Source organism: Ambystoma mexicanum, chromosome 2q (assembly GCF_040938575.1).
Source record: "Ambystoma mexicanum isolate Mex_15411 chromosome 2q, UKY_AmexF1_1, whole genome shotgun sequence".
Lineage (NCBI taxonomy): Eukaryota > Metazoa > Chordata > Amphibia > Caudata > Ambystomatidae > Ambystoma > Ambystoma mexicanum.
This window is the reverse complement of record NC_090924.1, coordinates 495,506,865-495,521,066: the sequence shown is the minus strand read 5'-3', so window position 1 is coordinate 495,521,066 and position 14,202 is coordinate 495,506,865. Positions and strand designations below refer to the sequence as shown.

The window sequence follows — 14,202 nt, the reverse complement described above, 5'->3', positions numbered from 1 at the left end:
AGTGACATCTTTGAAACACAATTCGATATGCGCCTGTCGGAGCACGAGAGGAGAGAGGAGAGATGCTCTTTAAAAATGGACGATCTGGAAAATAGGGAACGACGCTGTAACTTACGTTTCCTAGGCTTCCCGGAACACGAGGGAGAAACTCAAGCAGACGTCATCAAGGCGGTCAATGCAGTAATAGGGGTACTCTTTGATGGAGCCAATACCAGCGAACCCACCATTGACAGAGCCCACAGAGCAGGTGCACCCTCCAGAGGCCCCAGATCCGTCTTAGTTCGCTTTCATTACTTCTCGGAAAAGAGCAGGATCCTGGAACTGGCTCGTAAGAAGGGCCCTGTGGAGTGGGAGGGGGCCCGGATTTCGGTGTATCAGGACCTGTCGGCCTTCACCCTTGCAAGACGCTGCCTCTGCTCCCCGCTGACAAAGATGCTCCAATCCAAGGGGGTCCGCTACAGGTGGGGATATCCCTTCTCCCTTTCCTTTGAATTCAAGGGCTACAAGTATGCCCTGATTACTGAAGATGATATCCAGAGAGTGTCAGGTGAACTTTTGGACAATTCCAACATGGAACTGGGGGAGCAGGAACGCGAGCGAGCACCGACAGGCCCTAAAGGGAACAAAGCTCCCAAGGAGAGGCGCATGGTGCGAGGTCAGAGGAAATTTAGGAGAATGACCCCAGCTTCGCCGGGCCCTCCAAATAGTTGAAGCGAACATCTGGTGCCTGACGACTAAGCCGGCATCTGCCTATGTGAATGGAGGGTGATGTAGCTATTTGTACTTAACGTTGAACATGGGGGTGGGAGGGGCTCGGAGTGTTGATTATGGCGAGTTATTGAGCCTGTGGAGGGGAAACAATGGTGACCTGGACTGGCGATCGGATGAAGCCATGGAACGACCAGGCGATTATGGGCGAGGGGGGCGGGGGGGAAAAGGGGGAGTTATGTTGTTGGGGTTGCAGTTACAATGTGCCAAGTTTTTCGGGTATTCTCACACCCCTGGGGCTGTCTTATATCGTCAGTGGGTTGTGGAAGTATTGTGGGAGTAAACACGCTTACTTTTCGAAGAATGGAGCTATGAGCTTTTATCTGTACTATAATGGATGATCCGCTCCAATTCTTGACAGTGGGGTCATTGAATGCTCGCGGGCTTAACTCGCCTACGAAGAGGTCCCTAATTGTGAGGGAATTTGCGAGGCTGCGACTTCACTTTCTTTTTGTGCAGGAGACTCACTGGGTTCGGGGAAAAGAGCCTAAGCTCAGGGCCAGACCCATAGCTCAGATGTTCTCGGCTTCTGATTTCTCCTGGGGCCCATTTTGCGTTTAAAGCCTTAAAAGCAGACCCGGAAGGCCGGTATCTCATGGTGAAGGGGGAGGTGAGGGGTCGTTTGTTCACACTGATTTGCATATATGCTCCAAATGAAGCGCAGGATACCTTCTGGGAGGGGATGAGAGGGGTAATGTCATTTTCTGAAGGTACCCTTCTGGTTGGGGGAGATTTTAACATGGTGCTTTGCCCCGAGAGAGATAGGAAATCTGATAAGCCTTGCCCCAATGTCCGTCACCACAAGAAGCTGGCGTTGGCCTTCCAGGAAGTGAATGGGGAATTAGGTTTGGCTGACACGTGCACCCCCGTGAAGGGCCAGAACCCAGACTACACCTATTATTCAAAGACACATTCAGCCTTCTCCCGTATCGATTACATCCTGGTTGACGCCTCGCTGCTGGGAGGGGTCACCGGTTCAGGAGTGGAGATTGTCCCTTGGTCGGACCACGATATGGTAAAGATTAAGATTGGCCTTCCTCCTGTCCCGGTGGCCGGATCCCGATGGAGGTGTAATGACCTGCTTTTGCAGGACAGGGAGATTCGCCAATCCCTCCTAGCAGCCATTGAGGAATACTTTACTCTCAATGACAATGGCGAGGTTGGAACTATGGGAGTGTGGGAGGCATTTAAGGCAACTATTAGAGGCACCCTCATTGGTATTGGATCCAGGAGAAAGAAGGAGAGGGAACATGAGGAGAAAGGGCTAAAGGACAAAATAGCAGCCCTCCAGCCGGGGGGGAAGTTAAGGTCACAGATGTTCCCCGGACAATGGGAGGAACTACAGGGGTTGCGAACCAGGCTGGCAGACCTCCAGGTGGGTCAGACGGAAAGGAAGCTCGCTTTCTTGAAGCAGAGGTACATGGAAAGGGGGGAAAAGGCGGATAAAATTTTGGCTTGGAGACTCCGAGACATGAGAAATAGCAGGAGAGTGAACTCAATTCACACCTCGGAGGGGGACTCGACCGCGAGGGACACCGTGATAGCTGAACAATTCAGGCTATATTATGAAAAGCTGTATCGCTCGGAATATACAGGGGATGGGAACGACGTTGACAGCTTCCTGGACTCCCTCCCGGTTCCGGGCCTTCTACCGGACAAAGCGGATTCTCTCGAGAGTCCCATCTCCCCGGAAGAGGTAATAGATACTATATCCTCTTTGAAGAGCGGCACAGCCCCGGGAGACGATGGTTTCACAGTCAAATTTTACAAGACGTATAGGTCCTTGCTAGCCCCATTCATGGCTAAGATGTTCAATGCGGCCCTTGTCCAAGGTTCCCTCCCCCCCACGATGATGTCAGCCTTGATTGTTGTCCTGCCTAAAGAGGGCAAGGATCCCTCATATCGCCCCATATCCCTCCTTAATACTGATGTGAAAATATTAGCCAAGCTCCTAGCGAATAGACTGGCCAAACTGCTCCCCACCCTAGTGCATGGTGATCAAGTGGGCTTCATCCCGGGCCGCCAGGGGCCAGACAATATAAGGAAAACCCTCGACCTCATGCATGAGACATCTAGGCAGGGAGTGGAAGGGTACCTCCTCTCACTAGACTCAGAAAAGGCCTTCGACCGTGTCGAATGGCCGTACATGGGCAGGGTCCTCCGGAAGATGGGGCTGGGTGACAATTTCTGTGGGTGGGTCGCAGCACTCTACAATGGCCCCTCGGCGAGAGTCCTGGTCAATGGGGGCACCTCAGAGCCCTTTTCCCTCTCCAGGGGCACTCGGCAGGGATGTCCCCTGTCGCCCCTATTGTATGCCTTGGCAATGGAGCCTCTAGCCATAGCGGTTAGAAATGACCCGGAAATCACAGGCATACGGTGTGGCGAGTGCGAGTTTAAGCTTTCCCTCTTTGCAGACGACATTTTGAGCTACCTAACCAACATTCAAGACTCCTTACCCCGGCTGTTTGATCTTATACACCTCTTCGGCTCTTTTTCTGGACTGAAGATAAATGCGTCCAAATCAAGTATCATGCCCATGGGCTTGGGGGATCAGGACATTGGAAACAACACCGATATTCTTGGGGTTAGAATTGAACGGGTATCCACTAGGTACCTCGGCACCACCATCCCCAGGGATCTATCCCAACTATACCAGAGCAACTTCCCGGAGATCCTCGCTCAAGTCAGTAATGACCTTAGGCGTTGGGCACCCCTCACGCTTTCCTGGCTTGGGCGCATGGTCACAGTGAAGATGAATATCTTGCCCCACCTCCTCTATCTATTCGCAGCGCTTCCCATTGTGATACCCGAGTCCTTTTTCGAGGTGCTTCAATCTAGAGTTCTCATGTTCATTTGGAATGGTAAGAGGCCAAGGGTCACGACCTCCACCCTGACCCTCCCGAAGTCCCATGGCGGTTTCGGCCTCCCCGACTTCCGGCTTTACTACAAAGCAGCCCAGCTCAGGGTGATGTTGGAGCATATGCGGGACGACATGGGCACTTATTGGACATATATTGAAGACGTTCACACCCACCCGAAAAAAGTTAGAGACCTCTTATGGGCCTCTCCAAGGGCTCTCCCCTCTCAAATCAGAACACACCCCACCCTAGCGGCCCTGTGGGCACTATGGAAGCCCAATAAAGCTAATAAACTATTGTCATCATGGCCCTCACCGCTGTCCTCGCTCTGGGCCCCCCCCATGCATCTGGGCTCTAGGGGTTTCCAGGACACTCAGGCCTGGTCTGATATGGGGTTGGAAAGGGTCTCCCAACTCTTGCGGGAAGAGGGCTTCATAGAGTATGGTAACTTGACCGAGGCTTTGGCAGATAACCCCCCCACGGTCTTTGAATACCTGCGGTTGAAAGGGATTTTGACCCACCCTAGGTGGGCCGGCCAGCTTGGACGCCCCCTCACTCCATTTGAAACCATATTGGCTAAAAGTATGACTCGGAAGGGCTCGATATCCAAATTTTACGGGGTTTTGATAACTGCTGACCTAGAGGGTAGACAGCCCTTCAAAAGCATATGGGAAGAAAGGCTGGGCATGCCACTGGATGACCACACTTGGAGGGCTGTATTTAAAGGTATTTTCTCGGGTTCCCCGTACACCGCTGCCATGGAACATAGTTTCAAGATCCTTCATTCATGGCATCGCCCCCCGGCCTTGTTGTCCAAGATGTTTCGGGATGTGTCCCCCTTTTGCCCAAGAGGCTGCCACCAACGGGGTACCTGGTTTCACATGTGTTGGGGTTGTCCGGCCATACAGGTTTATTGGTCGGAGCTGCTCAGCTGGATTAGGGATATTGAGGGGTTTAGCCTGTCTCTTCATCCCAAGGAGGTTCTGTTGGGCACTCCCACGCCAGAGACTGAAGCTAATGTGTATCCCAAGGTCATCGGTGCCATGCTGCGAGCAGGGAGATTGGCGCTGGCCCAGAAGTGGAAGAGCGCCCTGGCTCCCTCTAAAGAGGAATGGCTCTGCAAACTTAGGATGATCTTTGTATATGAAAAAATTACTGCAATAGCAAATGATACCATGACTGATTTTGTTCAAGAATGGACTGCAGTTCTCCTGCACGATGATTGTGTTTCCATGAGGCTGTAAAACGAATACTGAGCTAGGTTGTGACGGCATACCCTCCTACACCTCCCATGTACCCAAGATGAATCCTGATCGATGGTCCTCTTTTCGAGCCCCGCTGTCTCAAGTAATATGTTTTGCAACCATATGATAAGCAAGTCTTCTCCCCTAAGGTTTGAGAGTTTGCAACACCCCTAGACTTGGCATGTTATTTGTTCGGTGGGTGGGGTGTAAGGGGGGCAAGGGAAAAGGGAGTTAATGTAAAAAAAAAAAAAGTGAAAATAATACTGACAACTTGGTTGGGTCAGCATTCTTGCTCAACCTCATTTGCGTATTGTCAATAAAAACAATTTGGAAAAAAAAAATGGTTTACGCCACAATTAAGAGACCTACACCTCCTAAAAAGAAAAAGTGAAAACACTTGGAGACTATGCCCTTCCAACGAAAACGAAACTAAACTTATTTCCATCTCCATGCGATATAAAAATGATGTCTGCCTTGCTAAAAGAAACTCCTATGATGAACGCATGCCAACTCTTACTCCAGCATGAAGTAACTTTTCTCCATACTGAAAGAACTAGAGTCACCAATAGCCATACCCGATCTAGTTACCAAGGACAAGCTTTGGTGTACAGACATCCAACATGTGCTAGCAAACAAAATAAACATGCTCCAAAACAAAATACAGCAAAAGAAAAGACATGCTGAATCTACAGCACATGCCCAATACCCAGTTGTCTAGTCACTCACTCGGGGTGAACAATAACAAATTTCATTTTTCTAAAACCTCTCCCCCAGAGGTAGAAAAAATAATTCTCTCGCTCAAACCGTCTAACTGTAAAGGTGATATTTGCCCAGCACAGTTAATAAAAGATGCGGCTGGAGACCGATCACCATTCATTTCTAAATTAACGCTTTCTTGGCATTAGGCACCATCCCAGCCAACTTAAAACACTCCTGGGTGCTCCCACTCCTTAAAAAGCAGACACTAGACCCTCTCATCCCGACCAACTACCACCGCATTACCACGGTACCATTCCTCCTCAAAATACTGGACAAAGCTGCTAACATCCAGATACAAAAACACCTTGATCTACATAAGCTCCTATGAGCCAGACAATCTGGCTTCCGTCCACTACACGGAACGGAAACTGCCTTAATCGATTTTAAAGTCCCAAATTGATGAGCTGAGCGATAAAGGGAGAACAGCACTCCTGCTCCTACTTGATCTCTCAGCTGCATTCGACCTGGTCGACCACAAGGTCCTGTGCAGACATCTGGACTCTGCTCAATTCTCTCTTAAGGTTATCAAATGGTTAGAATCATTCCTGAGTGAGAGAACTATGAGAGTATTCTCCCCATCGGCAGCAGCGGACCCCACCCCTATCTTGTGTGGCGTGCCCCAGGGCTCTTGTGTCTCGCCAACTCCTTACAACATCTTCACCAAACCCTTGTTCGATGGTCTGGATCTTCTGGGTATCACCTACACTAACTATGCAGATGATACACAGATTCTCCTCCCACTTTCTGGGGATCATAGTAAGGACTCGAAGTTGGTGAATAGGGTGTATCTTATCATTCAAGCATGGATGGCCACCCATCGCCTGTGCTTGAATGATAAGACAGAGCAGATAATCTTGGGCACACACGCAAACATCAACAAACTAGGCCAGGAATTCACCACATTCAATATTGACGGAAACATTATTAGGGTTTCCAAGGGAGTAAAAACCCTTGGCTTCTACCTCGATTCCACTCTGTCATTCGACAAACAAGTAAAATCTTTGGCCTCCACCACTGCCTATATTTGCAAGCTAATAAGAGCCGGTAAGCCATTCCTTTCTAATGACAGTTGTATGATCCTAGCCAGAGCATTAATACTCTCTAGAATCGACTACTGTAATGCCCTCTATAGTGGTGCCAACAAAACTACCATTCTGAGACTCCAAACACTACAAAATATTTCCTTGCGAGCAGCATTTGGCATAAACAAGAGTACACATTTCTGCCATCAGACGCCAACATAAATGGCTATCCACAAAAAATAAAATATAGTTAAAAATGATCTCACTGACACATAAAGATTTAAACAATGCTGCCCCTAGCTACCTTACGAATAAACTACATAAAAGAATCTCAATCAGACCAACCAGAGTTGCTAACGCCAATTGTCTAGTAGTACCTAGATATAAGTTAACTACGATTGGTGGCAATATTTTCCCAGTGAAGGCTGCCAAAATTTGGAACTTACTACCAAATTATCTGAGAGCAGTCCAACCTTACCCACTTTTCGGAAGGAATGCCATCCAACACATCTTTTCCAATGACCATTAGCTACCCTATCTCCTAAGCTAGGCTATTATGCTACCTTCCTTTAATCCTAGCTGAACTAGATCTCACTGTCTGTATTATGTGTTATGTAATTAGTTATGTGTTATGTAATTTACTCTGTTATTTTGTGTATTTTGTGTTTCCTTGTACATTATTGTAACTTGTATAATATGTAACATTGTAAGCCTTGCATTATCTTATTGCTGCGCCCTATTACCTTTGGGTCTGGTGCTCATTAGAAGTTAATAAACAAACAAACCACCACACCACAACTCGCCCTCAACCTCCCAATTCAAATGACAGTTGCAGACATTGAAATGCTGACTTCACGCTTTTCACCATCCAATCAGCGGGAGCGTCCGATGTCCGTGGACCTTTAAAGTGCTGTTTATTTTCCAAGTGATATTAGTCCACATCCACCACATCAAAATGAATTGTCAATCAACGCATGTCTGGCCAACCTCCCCTCCCTCACTCCATCCCTGTGTGCAAATGCCCTAGCTACCGGCACATGCCCATCGTCACTCCCATCCCCAGGTGGTTGGCCATGAGCATCGGGGTGTCAGTGGCACATGCCTGCGACAGCAGATGTTATGCAGCATGGCACAGGTGAGTACGATTTTGCCTACTTTCTCTGGTGCATTCATCAATTCCCCTCTCGTACAGTCTGGGCACCGAAAACGAGCCTTCAGCAATCAAAATGACATTGCCACACAGATGCATGTACGCCCATGTGCAATGTTATTTGCCAGCTCAGTTAGAGTCTGTGGATTACGCACAGGGGTCATGAGCCATTTGTACTGCGGGTATGCAGAATCACCTGCAGAGGAAAAAATGCGTACAGTAGTGCTAGGTAGGGTCAGTGGATGTAGAAGTCTCAGTCATCATTAACATAAGCACCAAAGTAAGGTATGTGTACATGCTACCTCAGTGCAATGTCATACTTCCATCACCTTCCAGGACATGCATGGGCTGAGGTATACATGCAGCAGTATATCAATTGATATGTCAATGGTTGTGTGTCACACTCCTGCAGAACAGGTACAGTCAATTTGAGATTGCTACTTTCATTATGGTGTGTGCAAAGGGCAGCATTGCATTTATGGTGTACTTACTGCATGCGCATGTGCCAACCCTGTGTCTGATCGGCATAGTGTTCCGTCCCTTACTTCAGGATGTAGCTACCCTTATAATCTGCCTGTTCACGTGTTATGTTGTTAGGTGATGTGTTGTGCCAATGGCTATGGCTGGTGTTGCATTCCCTACTTGGCACTATTACGTACATCTGGCCAGGCATGTGAATGGCCATTCAGGGATCACTATCTCAGGGATAGTCATGGTCGTGACTCCAACTACACATGCATAGTGGTCTTGTAGATGTGCCTACATTAGGACTCAATTGCCATTACTGTGTGTTGGCCAGGGTGGGATATCTCTTGGGTGTCAGGGTGAGGAGCAGCAGTGCGACACACACAAGATTCATTGTGGTATTTGTTTTTCCATATGTGACTGTGCTTTCACAGGTGTGTGGCATTCAGTGTTATGCTGTGTGGAACGTGGGCAAGTGTTCCCATGAGACGCACATGCATGGAAATGAAATTATATGATATGGCATTTAAATGGTGCAGTGCTAGTGCTGGCTGTGTCTCCTGGTGGCATGCTGGTATGCCTGTGTGTCTGCCGCCCCCCCCCCTTTTCAGGTGGACATTGCATGTATTTCATTCTGGAAATGTACTCACCTAACATCCATGTTTTTTGGCCTTGGTGCCTCTCCATGTAGACTGGCAGGGTAGTGTTGCGCAGTACTATGGAGTTGTGGGTGGATCCTGGGTAGCGGGTGCAGCAGTGGCTGAATGTTAGGTCTGGGCATGGTGACTCTTATGATTCCTTTAGGCTGCCTCATGTTCCTGGGGTGATACAAGTGCAACATGTGTGCAGTCTAGGGCAACAATGACGTATGGGAATTGGGCAATGGCATTGAACCGTGCCTTGAGCCGGTTGACCTGTGCCTTTGTGGCTGGCAATGCAATGTGCTTATTGACATGGAGCAGCAGTGCATCCAGCACCTGTCCCAGCACGGCACTGAAGGGGGGCTGAGCCATACCATGAATCATGGCAACCGTGTGTTGGAAGCTGCCATCCTGAGGTACTGTAAAACGGACACAACCTTCACAAGTGCTTATGTCAGCCTAGATTGTGTCCAGCAACTGGGTGATGATTGCCCTGTCCAGCCTGTACTCGGTCACAAACTGCTCATCAGTCAGGGCCTAGGGTGTTGGCCTGACCATGGGGATGACTGGCCACCTTGCAGGTCTCCTCCTCCTTCTCATCCCCACCACCCCCTGTGTTCCCAGGGCTCTGGGCTGGTTGGCAGGCCTATGTAGCTCCAGGCGCAGCAAGTACATGTCCAAGTCAAGGCTCCCGGCTCCGAATGGCAACATGGTGTTGGGGAAGGTGTTTTGTGCATAGGTGGGTCTTTTGTGGGCCTCTTGTGTGCATTGTTTTCACCTGGGCCCTTATTGCTGTCTCATGTGTTCTTTTACCTCCAGCATTTAGCTGGGGTATTCCTGGCGGTATTACCGCCAGTTTTCCAGTGCTAAGCGCGGCAACACTGTACTTGTGAGGGCTCTGTAAAAGCACAGGTATTTGCAGGCGCTATTACAGCTGGCGGTATTACAGACGGCTATGTTACCATCGGCTGTAATAGCGCCACCAGGATTTGCAGTCGTGATCTGATGCAGTGGTATTGGCGGTACTAAAATCGTGATGAGCCCCTATGTCAGGATGCTCGGGCCGTTGGCCTCCCCTCCTCACGTTTTCAGCACGGGACAAGGCGGGTCACTTGAGCTAAGCACACACTCTGGCTTCTGCGGCACGAGAATATAGTTAAATTTTTCCAGTTCAGGACGTTCTGTGTCCAAGTCTCTTCACTTCTTGCAAGTCTCTTCATGCAGAGGGCCTGCTGTACCAAAAACAATATGCAAACATTATTTTCCTTTCGCCAGTATTCAACTTGGGTATTCACCCTCTTCCAGGCACAGATCCCTTTCAAAACAAATGTCTGAAAATTATTTTTCTGGAGGCTAACAGTTCACCCTGGATCCCGATCTGCCGGGCTCAGATCCCTTTCTTTCGTTCAATTAGTCTTCCTCAACTGGGCTCCGACCAATTGTGATGTATATTAAACTATCAAAGACTTTTAAATGGGCATGGGTTTAGCTTGGTCCGTTACATCACCACTTGAATCTCAATATTTCTTTCTTTAACACTCTGCATCAGTTGGATACCTAACAGAGACTTTCGAATGGGCACCCACGTGGTTCCGGCCCACTCTGTGCATGGTTTCTTTTCTTGGCCTCCCGAAGTTCGATTATAAAGTTCAACTACTTCCTTTGACTACCAATTGGATTTGCATTGCTCATCACAAACGATTCATACACTGTATCTTTATATCACGTTGCTGCTTGCAACCTTGTTTCAAAACACAAGCTAGTTTGGTATCAGTCTCTCTGACTCACCTGTTCTGCTGTCGCTTCTGATGCAGATTTTTTATAGGAGCCAAGGACAGTACCACATCGGCAATCACTACTCCCTGCCTTAGTTATTGACTCGGGAGATCCCTGAGTACCTCCGACACACTGTGCAGGTTTGATCAGCCTTAGTTCCAGGTCTTCAGTTTCTTACTTTCCAAGGCTCACGAAAATAACGGTCTTTACAAATATATTAGTTTGGCACCCTTAGCTGGACAGGTTCTCTGACACTTTTTTTACCTGTACACAAATTCCCAATAAGATATTTTGTATAAATTGTGAGGCTAACACTCCAGTAGTAAATAAAAAAGGCCCTATATTCTTTTATGGTGACGATAGTGTGCCCCTGGCAAGAACACCAAGATCATTGCAAAAACTCTTGACTGCATGAACACATTATATTGGTTACAGGGGTTAAAAATAACCACAGCTACATCAGCAACTATTTTTTAATTGGATCTACCGCCACTAAATTCCTTTGGTTTGTTTTTACTGGAAATGATTATATATCTACAGTCAAATATTCTGATGATTTAGGCATGAAATTCTCTCCATCTTTGAGTAGTAACGTATTTACAAACCAAAGTGCAAAGTGACTGAGGCAGTAGGTGGTATGTGTGGGTGTAGTAGGATGAGTCGGAAGTGATACAGATGTGCTACACGTCTCTTTATTTGAGCAATGACAATTACACTGTTTGGACTTGAAGTTATCCCATTGTGTTCTTTCTCTCTTTTCCTTCTCCCTTGCTTGTCTTAGTGCTTCCTGCATCTGTGGATGATTGCCACCTTTTCCAATGAAACCACCCTGCTTCATAGGCATAGGTAAACTGCTCCATGTATGCTTCGAATTGTTGGGCTGTCTGCAAGGCACACACAGACAAAAATAAGTTTCTATCCTCTTCAGAGTCAGTGTTGGGTGATTCACTGGAGGCAATCTGTTACAATGACACAAAATGCATGTTGTAAAAGTTTGAAGCCTTTGGCTCACTCAGCCTTCTTTTGGGAAGATCATGAAGACTTGGGCTTGCCTTTCTTTGTTGAGTTAATTAGTGTAGCACCTGTTGTCTTTCTTTTTTAGAATCTTTGTCAAACGACGAAAGCTTACTTGACGAATCCTATTATTGATTAAATTTTGTTGAGCGGTCAACCAATGTACCCTGGCATTCATATGTTGGGCTGATTCTAGCCACAGTCAATCTTGAATATAATCCGGCAGATAGTTGATGGATTACTGTCCTCGCTGGTAAGCAGATTCAAGTGGTTGGATTCTCTGATGGCAGAATGGAATGAGGCTACAGAACCTGTCCAGCTAAGGTACCCAAACAAATCTATTTGTTGAATTACTCTGTGGGGATGAAGGAATTCAAGGTTCTCACATGGTTCCCGGATCTTAAACATAGGAGTATACCTACTAGAGCTTGTTTCAATTGTTTAGATTGGAAATATTAATTAATTGAGTAGATTGTATTTGATCAACTTGCTCTTTTTGAGTGTGCTTACTTGGGGCATTAATGCATTTTTTTGCAGTTTATGCAGATCTAAAAATACCTTGTCCCCATTTTAAGGTCTATGAATTAAATGCCATGTCGGCCACTTCAGTTTCTTCCTTTTGAGTTTGATGACACTGTTAGTGCTTGGTCTGTGAAAATGGATTATTAAGAGAGCACTTTGTTTAAGAAAAGCATTTTTGAAATCTTAGATGTACCTAATTTTATTATTGTAATATGTTTTTACTAATGATTTATTTATTATTGTACTGCTTTTATGGAATTAATGTGTTTCTGAAAAAAAGTTATTGATGATGAACACTAATAATGTCACTAGGCCAGCCTGCCCAGTTAACCTCCTCTTTCCTTAGTGGCAAATGTCCAATAGGCAAATCTTCAACGTTAGTAAATTCATGCAAAAAATGCCCAATAGGTAAATCTTCAGCATCCGTAGGTTCAGCCAACACATATATGTACTAAAAAGAAACAGTGATTTGCCTCAATGTTTGATATGTACAGGAGGGTGCAGACCCATATTGAAGTAGAAATCTGCTCCCTGTTACCCACATCTGCTACATTCGGAAGAAAGGTGTGGTCACAATCCATGTACTCGAAATAGAGTAAGTTACCTTCTGCAGTGGCAAGTGAAATGAGGTCATTCGTTTATGTATACCTCCCGTAAATGTGCTGCGAGACCCCTCCCGCCTCACAGTTTGCCCACTTCATACATATTTTCCGTTTGGCTTAGATAAGCATGTTTTAGAGCACCTCCTCACCTAGCGAGACAGCTGCAGCATGTGGAATTGGCAGCATTAGACAGGACAGGCTCTGCCTGAGCCTTGTGAAGGATCTAGTCATGGTCGAAACGATGATGTGCTAGAAATGTATTTGAAACTGCCTGCCTCATATTGCAAAGTTTACTTTCCAATGTGTGAGAAGCTCACCGATTTTCTTGTATTCACTATTATGAGAAGCATGTATTGCAGGTTGTAACCACCTGAAACATTGTATACTGTTGACATTGCAAGATGTATGCCCTACCCCCTAGCATAGAAGAGCTGTGTAAATTGACAGTATAAAAACCAGGCAAACCCTGCGCCATATACAGTTTGATTGTTAGTTGCATGTCCTGTGAATTGTTTGTATCCTGCTTTGTTAACTGCCATTAAAGAGGTTTAACAATCTACCTGAAGAGTGGATTACTGAGTCTGAGGTTAAATTGCTATGAAGTATTGGTTCCGCCGACATCAGATTCTCACTGCCCTGCGACAAAAACCCTGGGCTTGCTCGTTGTGACTCCCAGGGTGGGGGTCACCGATGACCCAAGGTGTAAGATGATTTCGCCCAGAAACGTCAGATTCTCTTGCCTTCTTGAAACCTGGCAACATGGAGTAGAGGGGATGTCTGCAAACCCATCTTTTCTTTACTGATTATGAAATCTAACGGCTCTGTGAACCGAAACTGTGCTTTATTCACCATTCTCCACTGTGACGTTGTCTCCTATATTTATTGTCTGGCACGACCTTCAAAAAGCTTTACAGTATCCTAAGTGGCAAAAGCACCATTTAAGCACATTATAAGAAAAATCAGCTCCCATATGCCAAAATGTTAGTAGGTACACATGCCTAGGATTTTCCTTTTCTTTTTAATTAAAACCTCCAATTCTAAAAATGTTAGACAATTTATTAGAAACATTATTTCACCTAGATAAATATCTTCCTTTTACCTTAATGTACCTAACGGTTTAAGACAATTTGTCATGGAAGTCATCTCATTTGGAGAAGGATGTTCACCAAAATGAGTGAGTGTCAGAACATTTATTGCACCAACATGGTGATCTCAGGATGTGGTTGAAAGGCTTAAAAGAATTGTTGACCTGTTTTTTGTAGAATTCCCAGTATGGATACAGTTAATAGACAAATAGAATATTCCACTTGTTTGACACGAAAAAAACTTGAAAATGCACCAGAGTTCTTTGTTGCATGAAATGAACATACATGAAGGAAAT

The 14,202-nt window shown here is 46.4% G+C and overlaps 1 protein-coding gene across 1 annotated transcript in view; it reads left to right on the top strand.

Annotated features, from left to right (window-relative positions):
• Window positions 1-14,202, top strand: part of LOC138569550 (kinesin-like protein KIF19) — a 3,041,213-nt gene that overhangs the window by 465,773 nt on the left and 2,561,238 nt on the right. The gene's annotated exons all lie outside the window — the stretch shown is intronic.